We start from the raw sequence: 18,209 nt of genomic DNA on the forward strand, positions 1-18,209 counted from the left end.
CTACCAGTCCCAGACGAGCTCTATTTTATTTTAAAATGCTACCAGCCCCTCTGGGCAAGCCTAAACGTTTTACGCAAGGTGTCTGAGTGTTAATATTCACCTGGTTGCTGATTCACTGCCGGTCTCTCAGGTCTGCCTCATCGACCCCCACCGCCGTGGACCACTTATAAGAACGCTGGCCAGAACCCGAATTCACGTCTCTGGACTTTATCCTGTACCTGGACAGGAGCTGTCGACAGACTTCAGCGTGGGCTTCTCACGACATCAGGACTCGATGAGGCTTTCCTGTGGGGTCACACAAAAGTGCTGTGTCCCATCCGGCTCGAAGGACCAAGAAATGTCAGGAGTTTTCCTGTATTGCAACTCAGGTCGGAATAAAAACGCTCAGACAGGTTTAACGTGTACACGGGTGAGACTCAGGGAGAGACTCACACCCTGCAGTAAAAAAAAAACAGTCTTTATTCACAGAGCACATACAGGAAGAGATACAGGAAGAGATAAAATAGACCCGTGCTGCGTGCAGGCTTCCTGTGGAGTACAGAGTGTATGTAACTTCCCCATTTAGGAGTCTGCACAAAATGTGACTTCCGTATTTAAGCTTAATACTGAAAAGAGCAAACACATTTAGATAAAGAAACGTACTTTTAAGCATAACATAAGAAAAATCCCAAAATCCTGAAATCTTTTGACAGAGACGCAGACAGTATAGACACAGGAGGTTAATTAAGGCAGAGTGGACACACCTGGAGGACACAGCTGAACACAATCAGAGGAGACAGGGCAAACAAAACTGACAATACAACAGGAGACTATCAAAATAAAACAGGAAGTAACACATACAGTGAAAATTAGACTACAACACTGAATTTGAACTTGATACTCAGACTGGGGATAAACAAACATGGAGATATGACAGACTGGGAAGACAAATGGGTAAAAGACAGAGAGATGAACATGAAGGAAGAAAAAACAGACAGGAATACAAAGACACTAGTACAAAGAAAATCAAATAAAACACCATTACACATATTAAAAATGTACAACTGCGGTAGAAAAAATGATTTTCCGAGATTCCATATTTTCTTATGTTCTTTGCAGATAAGGAAACAAAGCTGTGAGGTCTGGTGAATTTTACATGTGTATATATATCGCATTTGTTTGGGATTATTTGAAGCTGTAATTCACAAGTGATATTCTGGTGAGTGTTTCTGTATAAGGACAGTCTGTTATTTACTTAATGTTTGCAAATTTCTTAAACCTTTGCTGCAAACTTTGTTTTCATTATACCTGAAAATAAAAACTGTGGGACAAAAATCTTTTGGTGCTACATGAAAGATGGGTGAGTCACCAAAACCTAATCAGTCATTCAGGACTTTGAAATTTGATGGGGTTTTTTTGAAAAAAACAAAACAAAAACAGCAGATTCTGTACATTTTTGTGGTATACTGTTGTCCATTACATCATTTCACTAATGAGCACAGTGTATTATTCTGGCTTTCCTCTATGACCCTGTTATAAAGATTCTGTTCAACTATTTGCACTAGCATGTATGCACATACTAGTGCTTACATTAAGAGACATCAGAGCTTCTCGATTGTCTGCCTAATGTGGAATAAGCCATCACCTACCCCATGGCTTTGAAATGTTCACTGCTCATATTGTGCCATGGAAAAGTCCAGCTGCACCCTTGATACCAGGTTTCTACATCAATAATAACTTTCTACTTAGAGTCTTAAATAACAACAACTTACTTCATGTTTGCTGTCACAAAGTTTTCACTGATATTTTCAGTTTGCTGTAGCTGTGTTGTGATCACTGTGTGAAGGGCAGCCACTCAGTCCAAAATAGTTGTTTAAAATATTTCTACTTGTATGATATGACGCAAAATTAAAAAAAAAAAAAAAAACAGAATGGGAAGGAAGCAGCTTCGTAGTACGGCACAAAGTCTCAGTGAAAATGTGTCCTGCTGTTGCTGGCTTGATGTTTGGCCTGTCATGAGTGGGAAAACCAGTTAGTACATGTGGAGTTTATAAACGTCGCTACGTCTAAGTCTTTTTCTCTAATTGACCTTTCTGAGTTAACTTCAATAATTACTTCCTCCAAACCATCAACATGTCTTTTAGACCCCATTCCTACAAAACTGCTCAAAGAAGTCCTGCCATTAATTAATGCTTCAGTCTTAAATATGATCAGCCTATCTCTAATAATCAGCCATGTACCACAGGCCTTCAAGCTGGCTGTAGTTAAACCGTTACTTAAAAACCATCTCTAGACCCAGCTGTCTTAGCTAATTATAGGCCAATCTCCAAACTTCCTTTTATTTAAAAACTTTTTGAAAGAGTAGCTGTTCCACTAAAGTGTCACCTGTGCACTACTTAAAACCCAGTTCTTAGTAAATTTTGCACCCACTGGGTGTTATTGGAAATATGCTTTAGTTGGGCAGCTACTTTTTCTGTTGTCCTTGAGTCTGTGGGGGTTCTCTCCAGGTACCCTGACTTCCTCCCACAACCTAAAAACACTCATGGGATTGTAACTGGTCATTGACTATAAGTGTAACTGGTTTCTCTATGTCTGTGTTCACTGGGCACCATGGTATCAGTTTTAACTATTGGTTTGCTACAATGTATAAGAAAAAATATAAAATTGCATTGTTTTAACACGTATTTATTAATTTAGAGATTTCCAGCTGCTGGTGACAGGAAGGCAGCAGCCCTTTATCCTGAGTGACACGATAACCATCTTTAAGATACTGAACTGACTGCTGTTACACTCCAGTGACGAAACTCATGATTTAGGCTGCACTAGTAGAGCAGGCCATAGTTCGAAGGCACGTGATTTTTCCCCAGCTCCGCCAGTTTACACGTCAAAGTACCCAAGATACTTAACCCCACTGTTTGTGACTTATTTAAAACCACAGTGTCAACAGTGTCTTTGCTGCCACTTCAACTACTCACATCTGCTGTGTTTGTGGGTTTTAATGTGGTGGAAACAGGAAGATTCAGTCTGTGAGAAGCTTGCAAAGTTTAAAAAAAAATCATGAAGCCGCTGCCAACTACACTTGATAATAAACATGTATATACTGTGTATATCTGTATTACTTTGTTTTTTCAGAAAACCTCATCAATCATTCATGACTTCAAAACTGAAATCTAATCTAGCTATCATTCATTTGAATGGACATGTGAATGAATACTGCTATAACGTGACCAGCGTTTGATGTTTTTGTATTTATTCACTGGTGCAAAGAGCAGCAGATTCTGTTCTTCTTTAGTGACTGTTGTGATCTACTGTTGTCCCAGCCATGATTTTATTAATGAGCACACTGTGTTATTCCTGCCTCCTCTATTGTCACAGTGTGCCGAAGCAGACTGTATGAATTTGTGAAGAGTGGATCCAAAATACAGACACAAAGGAACGTGGAACCAAAACTTGGGTATTAACAAAAAGTGAGCTGTTTAATGTGGCTGATGAAGAAATACAAAGTAATGCATAAGGCAAACCAAGACGAGAATAAACAATAACCTAAACTGGGGAAAATAAAGATAAACATAAAAACCCAAAACATGAAACTTGGAGTGGATACAAAGATACCTGAAACATGGAACCATAGCACAAAGGAAAACAGACGACCTGACACTGAACAGAGGAGGACAGAGGACTTAAGTACACAGAAGCTGTGTCCAAATTCATGGGCTGCATCCTCCTGAGGACCCGTCCTTCGCGGTCTACATGGGCCGGGTCCTCAGAAGGTCGGGTAGGCCAGAAGTGAGCGGCTGTGAAATTGGACGGTTTAACCTTCAGATTTGCGTCAGCGCTGTCTCGGTGGAGTTTAATAAACTCGGCTGTCTGCTCCTTGCTGTCTAAAATATAACAGGACACTAACGTAAATTCTCGACCATCTCACACTTCTGTTTATTCAGCTGTGTGAAAACCAAGGAGGAACCCACCCGGGGGATTAATAAAGTTTTATTTTATCTAATCTAATCTAATAACTTTAATCTCATCTGAACCGATTTACTCACGAACAAATAAAACACTGAAAAAAAGCCAAACAATAACATTTTTAGGTTGTCTAAGTGACTTATATATTATATTTAACCTGAGTAGCAAAAGACCGTGGTGATCTGAAAATGATGTGCCGGGAGTTTGCTGTTCTCGATGGGTCAGGTGACCCTCGAGCTCCCAGCTAGTGTATGTATTGTCTTGTATTCCAAGTTGTGTTGTAGTTGTGTTGTGATTTCGGCAACAGCTGTACCGAGGAAGAAAAAAAACACGTTCTCTGTTGAAACAATGTTGCATGTCCCTTTGAGAAGGACAGACACTGACCTCTCAGTCTGAAGTAGGTGTTTAAAATGTTTGTTATTATAAGTAAGAAGCAAAATTTCACAGTCAACAGAGCTGGAGGGATGATGGTTAGTAGCTGTGCAGAAAGTGTGAGTACAGGGTGGGGTTAGTAAAGTAAGCTAGCACAACTTCCCCGTTGAAAACAAACTTGTCATATTGCAGACTTTACACACTGGTTCAGCTGGAAGCAGTCCTGAGACAAGTAAGGGCAGGTTTACACTTATTTACATTATCTCTACATGAAGAGCAGCATAGTTATGAAGAAACTGACTCATAATAAGGACAAGTCCATATTTTCAGACAGCATATTATAGTCATGACACCACCTGCTTTTCTTTTGTGCTTGCAGTGAGCCTCTGTGTAAATGCAGTGCTGTTAATGTGTCTGTTGGTAATATAATAACTGTACTTGGTCTATGTATTTAACAGAAATCGAATGGTATTGCTAATTTGTGTTAACTTTTTTCAATACTATAGAGATGAATAGTGTTTGATCCTGGGGATGCAGGGTAAACTGAAAGAAGGAACATAAAAAACTCAACTAAACTGCAGTTTCTGGAGAAATGGAATCGTTGCTACTGCTGGTCTCTGTGTTTGGCTTGCAGTCAGTGGGACTAAAAAGTTGTAGGTAAATAGTTTGTTGTAGACTGAAACCAGGCGTACCTAATAAAATGGCAGAGACAGGGGAGGGGACTGTGGTGTGCAGTGTTGGTCAAGTTACTTGAAAAAAGTAATCAGTTACTAATTACTGATTACTTCCCCCAAAAAGTAATCCCGTTACTTTACTGATTACTTATTTTCAAAAGTAATCAATTACTTAGTTACTTAGTTACTTAGTTACTTTTTAAAAACACGATTTACAACCTGAATAGGTGATAAAGCGATAGATCTTTCAGCCCAATTCTACTTTTTCTGCATAATCCATCATACAAAATGTAATCAAATGGAAAAGTCTCTTTTTAAAACTTGTTTTATTAGTTTTAATCTTTTAACTTTATGCATCAAGCAAAAATTAAATTATATGCAACATTCTCTGACTGGAAGAAATTTGTTTAACATTTAAACCTATTTTCTGCACATTCCAGCACATAAAATAAAATATTTTTTTGTGTTTACACTCACTCTTTCAAATAGATGCAAGTAAAACACAGCAGAAAATAAATAAAATCAAAGACTAGCGGTCCTGTTGCTCTATTTTCACCTGTAAAGCAGGACTGGGGTAGGCGGAGGAGGTTTACCCTGGTGCAGGTGTGCCGCAGCGGTCAGTGGAAGAATCCGCGAGTTTCTCTGTGAATTTCACATTACGTCGTAGTACACTCGGTGCTTGCTTGGACGTTTAGGGGGTTTTTTCGCTGTAAAAAGAAGTTTTCTTCCCACGCACAGCGGACACTAATGTTTTTGTCACTTTTTATGGAATCAAACTCAAAATAAGGTCAGTACTTCCACGCTTTAAACGCTGCATGCTACACTCTGTCCCGCACTCGATATATTATGATCTGCACACAGCTGTTGTCACGAACGTCGCACTCGCTTACGTCACTGTCATGAGACGTTCTCGCAAAAAATCACGGTTTTAGTAACGCAGTAACGCAGCGTTCCTACGTGAAAGTAACGGTAATCTAATTACCGTTTTTGCAATAGTAATCCCTTACATTACTCATTACTTGAAAAAAGTAATCAGATTACAGTAACGCGTTACAAGTAACGCGTTACTGCCCATCTCTGGTGGTGTGTCATAAAAAGACAGAGAGGAAATTCTAACCAATCACCAAATGATACTGAAATGAGTTTCAGGTGAAATTTGTGCCTCTCTCACTGTGACCTAATTAGTCTTCACCTTAAGTTTTTTTCACATATTTAAATTCAGATATGCCAGGTCTGTCTTGGAAATGAGTTTATTAATCTCAATGAAATTTTTATCTGGATAGATAAAAATGAAGAATAATGCTAACCTAATTCTTTTTCCACCACTTGCTATCCCACACAATAAAGTGGTTTACACAGAAAAGAACCCCATCACAGAAAGTCATGGACAGGAGGGTCATGTTGTTGAAGCAATGATGGGGATCAACTTATATGTCAGCTTTCCTTTGACCATACTGATCATCTACTGTGTGTCTTATGTGGTAAGTATATAATGACTTTTACATCTCTTTTTGTGAGTCTGCAAATATGACAACAGTGTGGGACAAAATGTAGATGCATCTGTTCATTTTTATGCAGATGACACAATTATTATTGTTGTGCTGATACCATCGACATGGTTTTCAACCAATTACAGCAAAAGCTTTTGATAGCATTCAGTGTCAGCTGGGTCAGCTCAGTTTTAAATGCAGAAAAAACAAAGTCATGTTTATCTCAAACAGAAAGAGGGTGCCTTCAGTACTTCTTTCTCTTGTATTTATATTGAAAGCGTGGCCTCATACAGATACCGAAGTATTGTGAATGATGAAAATCTTTGCTTTAAGCCACACATTGAACATCTATTAAAGAAACCGAGGCTGAAGTTGGGGTTCTTTTTCAGGAACAGATCATGTTTTTCACAGCAATGAAAAGGCGGCTTGTTGCTGCCACTTTTTTACCCGTCCTGGATTACGCTGCCATAATTTATATGGATGCCTCTGCCTCACTCTCTTCATCTGTTGGATTCTGTCTATCATGGGGCATTAAGATTTATAACTGGCTGTAAACCTTTAACACACCACTGTACAGGATGGTTAATTGTTATGATTTAAATTATAAATCGTTTTCTAGTTTATTGCCCTCTTATTTATCGGAGTACACGCTGGGCAAACACTAGTCATAGACTGCGGATTCAGGTCATCATTACATTCATCCTTCAATCAGTTCTTAAAGGGAAGAAGACATTCTCATACATTGCAGAAGGATTTGAAGATCTCGTAACTGATTTTAGACTTCAAAAGATGTACAGATGTTTTTGTGAAATCATCTCTGCAAACTTGACAATGTAGGGGTTTTTGTTTGTTTTTTAAAAGACTAATTATTTAATTTTAATATGTAATTTTAATATGTTGTCTGAAACAGGTCTCTCTTGCAAATGAGACTTTGGGTCTCAATAAGATTACCTAAATAATTAAAGGTTACGTTTATTTTTTAAGTGAATAATAATAAGATTTATCAATAAAAAACATGTGGATTCAATGATTTGAATCAATCACCGTTAGAAACGAATCATTAGTTGCATATTTCATTTCTGGATGATATCTTCTCAGGCTGTTTAAATGAATGAATTGGAGTTTTGTTTTGTTATATTAACTAATTATTGTGGAAACTCATAGTCATGACACACTGCTCTGCCCTACATAAGCTTCTTTGATAAGTTAAAAGTATTGTTATGATATCTACACTCTGCTGGGAAAGACAGCCTGAGCTCTCTATACGAGTCCTCCGTTACTCTGAGGATTACTCCCAGTGCTTTTCTATTACTGTATGTAAAATATTTTATAAGTTACATTCTTTTGAATACATTGGCAGTGTGATCATACAGTGCTTAAGGTTTAGTGGAAGAATGGAGAGAACAAAGCCCATCCTGAATATAACCAGGCCTTGGATGGACTTTGAATTGGTTTGAAAGCTACTGGTTTCTATTCTGAGCAGCTCTCCCACGTGAAATTAAATCCAGCATAGAAAAATTAGAAAAATGAAGTTAGTTAAAAAACTGAAATTGTAAGACTGACATTGTGTAAGACAGAAGTCTGAATTGTATTAATGAATAATATTTACTCTAAGATCTAAGACTGAAATAAATAACAGCACCTGTGTTTAAAAAACAGAGTAACTTTTGCAAATCACCCACAAAACTAACCACATCAGTGCTAATCTGGGATTGACTGCTCTCATACTATTTTGCCTCATTTACTTAACCTGGCCCAAAGTCTCTTACAATGAACAGTATTAAGTAATTACATAAAACGTCTTGTTTGGTGATTTATACCACAACAAAAACAAGTATCATTATGACTATCTTCTTCTAGGAATCGACGTGGCAGTCCTGCCGTCTCCCCTGCAGATCTTCTCCTCCACTACATTCACGTCTGACCTCGTCTCGTATCTTGTCCTCTTTCAGGGATAAGACAGAGAAAGAAAAACACCTCCCTAACCTAACCTTGCTCCATTAATATAATCTAACAATACTCAGCCTCCTGGTTCCACTTATTATCTAAGTCTGGGACATTCTGTTCAGATTCCCGTGGCCGAGAAAAATATTACGCTGACTTTAGCTCTACTTATCATGTTTAAGCATGTTTACAACCCCTTCTGCACCTCAACATCTCCGTCTCAATACTTGAATTCAGTCATAGCTCTAAATTAAAAATTAATAAAAAAAAAAAAATAGGAGGTCTGATGTTGTAGAAAAGACTTAAAAACAAGCAAGTCAGGGGACAGTGTATGTTAGGGGGATTGCTACAGTCTAATGAAGACACTGATTGCTGTTTTATGTCTTCTTGTGCTGCTCATGTCGTATTTATTACTGCATTAAGTTAGATTAAATTAATTAGATTAAATAAATCTAATTAATTATTAATTAATGACATTTAAATTTCCTGCAGGTGCAGAAGAGTCAGGTCTCTATCATCTATTACACAAATCTCCTCATCACCAATCTAATCCAGATCTGCATAATGACCACTTGGCTGACAAGAGTGGAAAGCATCATCACCGTCATTATTTATTACTGTGTTATGATGGCCAACCTTTACTTCAGGATGTGCATTGCTCTGGAAAGGTACCTGTTCAGTGTGTGTGCATCCTTGCATGTCTCTAAACATGATCTTTGTACTGTGAAGCATCCTGACTTTCAGAAATATACTATTGTGTGCTGTCATAATAAGAATTTGTGTTTCTCTTGTGTTACAGGTATTTTTCCATCACGCACCCACTGCTGGACTGTGTCAGACAACCGAAGAGTTCTGTGCTGGTCTGTGTTCTGGTCTGGGCTTTTTCTTGTGTCAGTGTCCCTCTTGCCATAGTCTTACATGAATTAGAACGTTTAATTATTTATGCCGCCCTCCCTGACCCCCTGTTCGTGTTCTGCTTAGCTCGGACCTTCAGCGCCCTCCCTGCTGCCACCTCAATGTCCACTGAGGAGAAACAGAGAAGTCTAGACATTTTGATTCTGTTGTTCTTAAACTACTTTTTAGGAACCCTTCCCACAATGCTCTTGGATATTCTAGTTATTCAAAGCTACATCAGCTGGATCTTCTTTCTGTTTGTTCCTTTGGTATTATTGTTTTTTTTCATCCTCTATGCATGTGTGAGGTGTGTGGCCAGCACTGCATCAGATGAAGAAGATGATGATGAGTGTGGTTTATTGTAGCACAAACAGGAGTGTTGATCAAAACAGAGTCAAGAGAGAGAAACAAGGATGCAAATGATTGAAGAGTTTCTGAGAAATGAGGCAAAAAACATCCTTTACAAATACTGTTGGATGAGGACCTCAGACTGTCAGCTGTGCTGAAACTGAAGTGCTTCTGTGTAAATAATTTTAACATTGTTTTATAATCTGCTATGAACACTTATTTTATTCAAACTTGTTGCTGCCCCATTTAAGCTCTGGGGAGCGTCTTCACTTACTTAAGACTGAGAAATTATTTACCCTTTAACCCTCCAGTTTCGTTTACCCCCCACCCCGCTTAGCTTTCTTAGTTTTAGTGGGTTGTTCAATGAGTCTTTCACTGGGTCGTTCAGTCAATGTGGGGAGGTGTTGAGTGCATTCCCATTCATTTCCTATGGCAGTCACTTTTGACCAGGAGCACCACAGATGTAACAAGATTAATTAAAGCACTCAAAATTTAATGAAAGAGGTGATCATCACTTTTATATGTTCAAGTGCATAGTGTGGAGGATGTCATAAGGCCTTGAGGCAATCACATGTAAAACACAATATTTATGAGTGTTTTAAGTTATAAATAAGTCAGATTTGACCCAAACATGACAGGAATTATGCTGCTTCCACCATGATTTAGGTAGTTCAATGAAATAACAGAAACAAACAGGCCCCATCTTATCTTAATGATCTTATAGTACTTCTGGTGCGTATGATGTGCGGTACATAAATATGTCACATCTCTTTATAGAATAGAATAGAATAGAATGCCTTCATTGTCAATATACAGATGTACAATGAAACACAGAGCATCTCCTACTCAGTGCAAATAGGTGTGTGTGTGTGTTTGACGGGGGGGGGGATTATTTGGACAGTATTTACAGGAAATATATATAAAATGTGAAAAAATATACAGTCGGGTAAAAAAAAGGAAATACAATATTTAGCATATACGGTTCGGGTTATTGCACAGTGGTTTATAGAGGGAATCCTTGGAATGGGGTGTGGCACTGTGTTCATTGGTGCATGTGTGAGTTCAGGGTGGTTATGGCTTTTGGGAAGAAACTGTTCTCAAGTCTGTGGGTCTTTGTGCTGATGCATCTGTAGTGCTTCCCTGAGGGAAGCTGGCTGAACATGTTGAAACCAGGGTGGGAGCTGTCCTTGATGATGTTTGTCTCTCTGTTGAGGCAGCGGGAGGAATAAATGTCCATCAGGGAGGGGAGAGGGCAGCCGACGCTCTGCCTCCTGAAGTCGACTGTGACCTCTTTGGTTTTCTTGGTGTTCACTGCCAGGTTGTTCTCTGAACGACATGCTACCAACTTCAAGACTTCCTCTTTGTAGACTGTAGACAGGATGGGATGGCTGCCTAATCTAGTGAGAGGTTCACTTTAGATTTAACACAAGATAAATGTGATCACTCTCGTAACAACTATGTGCATCTCTACAGCATGGCAGAGTCAACATGTCTGTATCCTGTGTACAGGGTAACAGGTCTTTTTTCTTTAATTTGTCACTCATCTGTGTTGCTCCTGCAGAAAAAGGAAGACACTGACACCTGCTGTTCACTTTTTGTAACTGCTTCTGGTAATTTTCTAGTCTATCCTGTCTCTGACCTTCTAAACACTGGAGAACGAATTTTACTTACTTATTGTGGTTGAAATAAAAATATTGACTGTGTCCCTGTGATGATAGTTTAAAAAAAAAAGACATGACTATACACACACACACACACGCACACATACACATCTTCAAGCTCTTCTCTGAGCCCTTGGTATTTCTCCAGCTTCTCGTGTTCCTTCTTCCTGATGTTGCTGTCATTGGGAACCGCTACATCGATCACTACAGCCGTCTTCTCCTGTTTGTCTACCACCACTATGTCCGGTTGGTTAGCCACCACCATTTTGTCCGTCTGTATCTGGAAGTCCCACAGGATCTTAGCTCGGTCATTCTCCATCACCCTTGGGGGCATCTCCCATTTTGACCTCGGGACTTCCAGGTTATACTCGGCACAGATGTTCCTGTACACTATGCCGGCCACTTGGTTATGGCGTTCCATGTATGCCTTGCCTGCTAGCATCTTGCACCCTGCTGTTATGTGCTGGATTGTCTCTGGGGCATCTTTACACAGCCTGCACCTGGGGTCTTGCCTGGTGTGATAGACCCCAGCCTCTATGGATCTTGTACTCAGAGCTTGTTCTTGTGCTGCCATGATTAGCGCCTCTGTGCTGTCTTTCAGTCCAGCTTTGTCCAGCCACTGGTAGGATTTCTGGATATCAGCCACCTCCTCTATCTGCCGGTGGTACATACCGTGCAGGGGCCTGTCCTTCCATGATGGTTCCTCGCCTTCCTCCTCTTTCTTGGGTTTCTGCTGCCTGAGGTATTCACTGAGCACTCGGTCAGTTGGGGCCATCTTCGTGATGTATTCATGGATGTTCGTTGTCTCATCCTGGACTGTGGTGCTGACACTCACCAGTCCCCGGCCCCCTTCCTTCCGCTTAGCGTACAGCCTCAGGGTGCTGGACTTGGGGTGAAACCCTCCATGCATGGTAAGGAGCTTTCTTGTCTTTATGTCAGTGGCTTCTATCTCCTCCTTTGGCCACCTTATTATCCCAGCAGGGCACCTGATCACAGGCAGGGCGTAGGTGTTGATGGCCCGGATCTTGTTCTTACTGTTCAGCTGACTCCTCAGGACTTGCCTGACCCTCTGCAGGTACTTGGTGGTTGCAGCTTTTCTAGCGGCCTCTTCATGGTTCCCATTCGCCTGCGGGATCCCCAGGTACTTGTAACTGTCCTCTATGTCTGCAATGTTGCCTTCTGGTAGTTCAATCCCCTCAGTTCTAACTACCTTCCCTCTCTTTGTTATCATCCGACTACACTTCTCCAGTCCAAATGACATTCCAATGTCATTGCTGTATATCCTGGTAGTGTGGATCAGTGAATCGATGTCTCATTCACTCTTGGCATACAGCTTGATGTCATCCATGTACAGGAGGTGGCTGACAACCGCTCCGTTCCGTAGTCGGTATCCGTAGCCAGTCTTGTAAATGATCTCACTGAGGGGGTTCAGGCCTATGCAGAACAGCAGTGGGGACAGAGCATCTCCTTGGTAGATCCCGCACGTGATTGTGACTTGTGCTATGGGCTTGGAGTTGGCCTCTAGTGTTGTACGCCACATCCCCATTGAGTTCCTGATGAAGGCTCTTAGGGTCCTGTTGATCTTGTACAATTCTAGGCATTCCAGTATCCAGCTGTGGGGCACTGAGTCATAGGCCTTCTTGTAATCAATCCAGGCAGTGCACAGGTTGGTCAGTCTGGTCTTGCAGTCTCGGCTGACTGTTCTGTCTACCAGTATATATATATATGTATATATATATGTGTATATGTATATATATATATATATGTATATATATATATATATATATATATATATATGTATATATATATATATATATATATATAAAAACACCCAGCACGCCCCTACGGGCGGTTTATCCTTCAAGCTCGGGTCCTCTACCAGAGGCCTGGGAGCTTGAGGGTCCTGCGCAGTATCTTAGCTGTTCCCAGGACTGCGCTCTTCTGGACAGAGATCTCCGATGTTGTTCCCGGGATCTGCTGGAGCCACTCGCCTAGCTTGGGAGTCACCGCACCTTGTGCTCCGATTACCACGGCGACCACCGTTACCTTCACCTTCCACATCCTCTCGAGCTCTTCTCTGAGCCCTTGGTATTTCTCCAGCTTCTCTCCTCTCGACTTCCAGGTTATACTCGGCACAGATGTTCCTGTACACTATACCGGCCACTTGGTTATGGAGTTCCATGCATGTCTTGCCTGCTAGCATCTTGCACCCTGCTGTTATGTGCTGGATTGTCTCAGGGCCATCTTTACACAGCCTGCACCTGGGGTCTTGCCTGGTGTGATAGAGCCCAGCCTCTATGGATCTTGTACTCAGAGCTTGTTCTTGTGAATACTATATATAACAATATATACAATATATACATATATATATATATATATATATATATATATATATGTGAAACACTTTAATCTACACCTTTGGTTGCAATATGTCAAATTTCTTACTTAATATGGTTTCAATTATTAATATTTCCTGCAGGGTCAAAGATATCAGGTTCCTGTCATCTATTACATAAACCTCATCGTCGCCATTCTAATCCATCACAGCATGACGTTCTGTTGGGAGATAATAATGTGTGGCATCATTGCATGCTTCTTTTACTATTTTGCTGTGACGGCCATACTTTACAGGTAGTGTTTCATCGCCTGCCCACTGTTGGACTGCTTCAGACAAACTAAGGGTTCTGTGCTGGTCTGTGTTCTGGTCTGGGTCCTTTGTAGTGTTAGTGTTGCTCTTGCTATTTTTTTTTAAATTAATTTGTACGTTTATTAACTTTCAACTTAGAGCCACGCTTCCCTGTCACAACTATTGATTTTATCATTATGATCTTGTTTCTTTTTAGTTCATTGTTGGACTTCATTCTGTTTGCCTTCATGCGTAAAGGGCCCATTGACAGGCTGCTGGCACGTCTGTGCTGCTGCAGTATGGAGAGCAACAACACAGGAGATGTGACTGATGTTAGCACAGACAGGTCAGATCATGTAGTCAGAGATGAAGGGAAAGAGGAAACAGGGTCACATGATGGGAGAGATGGTGAGGAAGTAGAAAGTGTGAGATAAGTAAACACCATCCTTTCCAAATATTTTTAGCTGTCCCCTCAGACTGTCAATCACCTAAAGTCCTGTTCTTTGCACCTACTGGGAGTAACAGGAAACATTGTTTTGTTGAGTAGTTTAATGTTGGAAATGAAAACGTACAAATTATTTTGTAATTTCTTCGAAATAGCATGAAGGTGGTGCAGTGATTTGCACTGTCACCTCACAGAAAGATGTATGAGGCCTTTTATTACATTTTTTTTTCCTATCCCTTCCGACAGTGTAGCAATCAGAATTGTTGTCTGAAGGACAAAAAGAACCAAACAAATTTACATTCACAAGTGGAGCATTACAGCCTTTGCTATAGTGGTCCACTTGATAGTCAAATTTTATTAGAACTTTATCACGATTTTTTTATTTTGGGTTATTATAACCAGAGCAGACAAGGGCGTGGGGACAGAAAAGAAAAAGAAAGAAAGAAAGAAATGATTGTGAAAAAGTTAACAGAAAGGGAGGGAGAGAGAAAAAGAGGAGAAGAAGAGGAACAGAGGGAGAAAAAAACTGATAACTAAAAAAAGAAGAAGAGGAAAGCAGAGAGACCAGAGCATGATCTCCATGAGTCTGTAACTGTTCTCCTCGGGTACTTTGACTTCCTCCTGCAGACCAAAACATGCAGTTCGATATATTTGTGATGCTAAATTGCCTGTAGGTGTGAAGACTGTCCAGGATGTCATGTGACAGCTGGGATAAACTCCAGTCACCACCAAGAAGGAGGAAAAGAGATTGATGGAATTTAATCTGTATACATCTTAAACTCAAATATTAATCATCTAAAGAGCTTTTGAAACATTTTTATTTTGTATCATTACGGTCATTTATTTATATAAATATCATATTCAGTTTTTATTTTATCTTTTACATTTTTTGAAAGGACACTTTAGGTGTTGAACAACTTTAATTTTTAGTCACAGTAGCATTTAAATTTCCTCTGATCTATTTAGCTATTTAGATATGACAGTGTATAATCTATTATTAATAATATTGTTGTTATATGTTGACGTGGTTTAGCTTAGTTTTTTTTTTTTTTTTAGAGGTGCAAAACTGTTTTTTGTGTTTTGTAAGTTGATTAACTATTTTTTGAAGCTATATTGGTGAAATAAAAAAAAATCTTGAAAAGAAGTTTGATAGTGTGGTTTGATAAAGATATCAGACAGCTGTCATGTTCCATTTTTTCAGAAGGAAGTCAGGAGAAATATCTTTTGTTTAAAAAGATTTAATTTGCTTCAACAGTTGAAATTAGAAGTTACAGCTCTGGACCTCTGTGTGAAATCAAGCTTCTGTCTTCACACAAAAGTTGACCCTCATCGAGCCGTACAGTTTTTATACTGCAAACATAACAAATGATTATTATGGCTATCTTCTTCCAGAAGCAACATGGCAGTCCTGCTGTCTCCTTACGAATCCTCTCAGTTTACGCCTGACTTCACCTCGTATCTGCTCCTTTCTGGAATCAGAAAGACAGACACAAAAACACTGTCGTCCTCATTTGGTCAAGTTACGCCCCTCTGCAGCCGCTGATCTCTATGCAGCACATTTAAACTCCCATGCTTAATCTACATCATGTTATAACCACAAACCACTCTGAAATGCTGTGACGAATCCTTTGGTCCTTACCTGATGTGCACGTGTTTGTTTACCCATCAAAACTATTGTGATTGGCCTGTTGAGTACCATGGCTTCATCCTATACTTTTATGCCAGACAGTAACAGACAGTAACAGTCTGTCTGTTACTGTCTGTTATACTTTATGGTTGTTTTTACAACCATAAAGTATAATCTGGGAAATTATTATTATTTTAAGTTTAATGAGATAATTTTGACTAGAAATAAGAAAAATATACTTGGTAAGATTTTGATTTTTGCAGTGTGCAAGACCACACATTTTAAATGTAGGGCAAAATGCACAGTGTGAAGGCTGTGGTTAGCTTGTACCTGACACATCCCTCAACTCTGTGGAGAGATTGGCCAGGGTTCGATAACCTGTTGGGGCAGTGTGGGGGGATGTGTTCATGACCTATAAAGCCACGTTGTGTCCTTGCTGCACTCAGCGGTGACGCGGGGTCATCCAACCCTGATACTGTGAGGAGGAGGAGAAGGCCAGGCCTTCTTGTGAGACCTGCCGCCTGCAGTAGTTCCCTCCACAGAAGATTTCCCACTACAGCAATCTTGTAATGACACCCTACGCCCTGAAGCAGTGCTGACCTTAGCCACATTTTGTATTGATTACTGATAGGCTGTATCGATGAGTCGTGACACTCAGACGGAAGAGGAACTCACCCAGTTATTGGTGTAGAAAAGCCGGGAAATTATTTTCCAGGTAGCTCATTCTAACGTCACGGCAGGATATGATATCATATGGGATATGACAAAACTCTGGAGTGAATAATCACAACTCACACTGATCAGAGTGTTACTTTGGATGTAAATGATATTTAAATCTTTATTTGGCAAGTATTCCATTTGAACGAGCTTTAACAGAATACGTTCAATATTTGGCCACTAGATTGTGTTATGGAGCTGCAAATGGTGCAATTGTTTAGAGGCTTTCTGCCACAGTGTGTCTGTGACTGTGTTTAATTACACAGTGTTTAGAATTGAAGAATTAAAGTAAATAGTAAACAGAATGGACTTTCTAAACAATAGATTTATAGAAATATATAGAAATATTTGTGTATGTGTCATAATAGTGTGTCACAGTGATGTATTTAATAGTAAAATTAAAGAAATCAATGGTTACAGAGTGCACACTGTGGTTACTTTGAGCAGATGCAACAAACTGTCGAAAGCACATTATTATGTTCAGTTCTATTCAATTTGATTATAAACATTAAACGGATATTTTAGCAAGTTCCAAGTTTAATATTTACAAGAATTTGAACTTCAGTGAAATTATAATGAAAAAAGAAACAAGCATAAAAGTGATTTGATGGTTTTTAGTTAGACTAGTACAAAGATAATTAAATAAACCAGTATCACACAGTAAATAGTAAAAATGATTATGCGTGATTCTGTGTTTTCTTTTCTGATAAAGAAGCACGGAGCTGTAAGAGCTGGTCTCTTTTAACAACGCTGAAACTCCTTTCATTAAACTAAATAAACTATTGCCAGTAAGTCAATCTGCATTAAAAGCTTTACAACTTCTACAGTCGTGTCAAAACTGTCACACCTGTCTCTGTTCATCCCTCTGAGGTCACAGGTTCTGACTGAAGATAGCGATCTTTAAAAATCATTTTATCAACAAGGTGTTTTCTCCCACTTCAGCTACTCTCATCTGGTGGGTCTGTGGGTTTTAAAATGGTGCAAACAGGAAGATTAAGCTTGTTAGAAGTTCATAAAGTCACAAATACGGTTTCATAAAGCAGCTGCCAACTGCAGTTTTTAATAAAGGAAAGCCAAACATACGTATATGCTGCATTTGTTTGGGATTATTTCCAGCTTTAATTCACAAGTGATGTTCTAATAATTATTCCTATAAAAAGGAAAGTCTCTTATTTTTTATTAAAAAGAAGCTCTGTGCTCATTATACCAGAAAATATAATTGTTAGACATAATTTTTTGGTGTTACATGAAAGATGGCCGAGTCACCAAAACTGAAATACAGTTTGAAACTGGAATACAGATTTAATTTTAGCCATAATTCATTTGTATGGTTATTTAAATACATACTGCCAGAATTGACAAGGATTTGATTTCTTTGATTTTATTGGATTTTTTTTTAAATTTTTTTACTTTTCAAAGAGCAGCGGATTCTGTTCTTCTTTAATCAGTTTACTGTTATCCACTCAATG

Source organism: Oreochromis niloticus, linkage group LG13, assembly GCF_001858045.2.
Source record: "Oreochromis niloticus isolate F11D_XX linkage group LG13, O_niloticus_UMD_NMBU, whole genome shotgun sequence".
Taxonomy (NCBI): Eukaryota; Metazoa; Chordata; class Actinopteri; order Cichliformes; family Cichlidae; genus Oreochromis; species Oreochromis niloticus.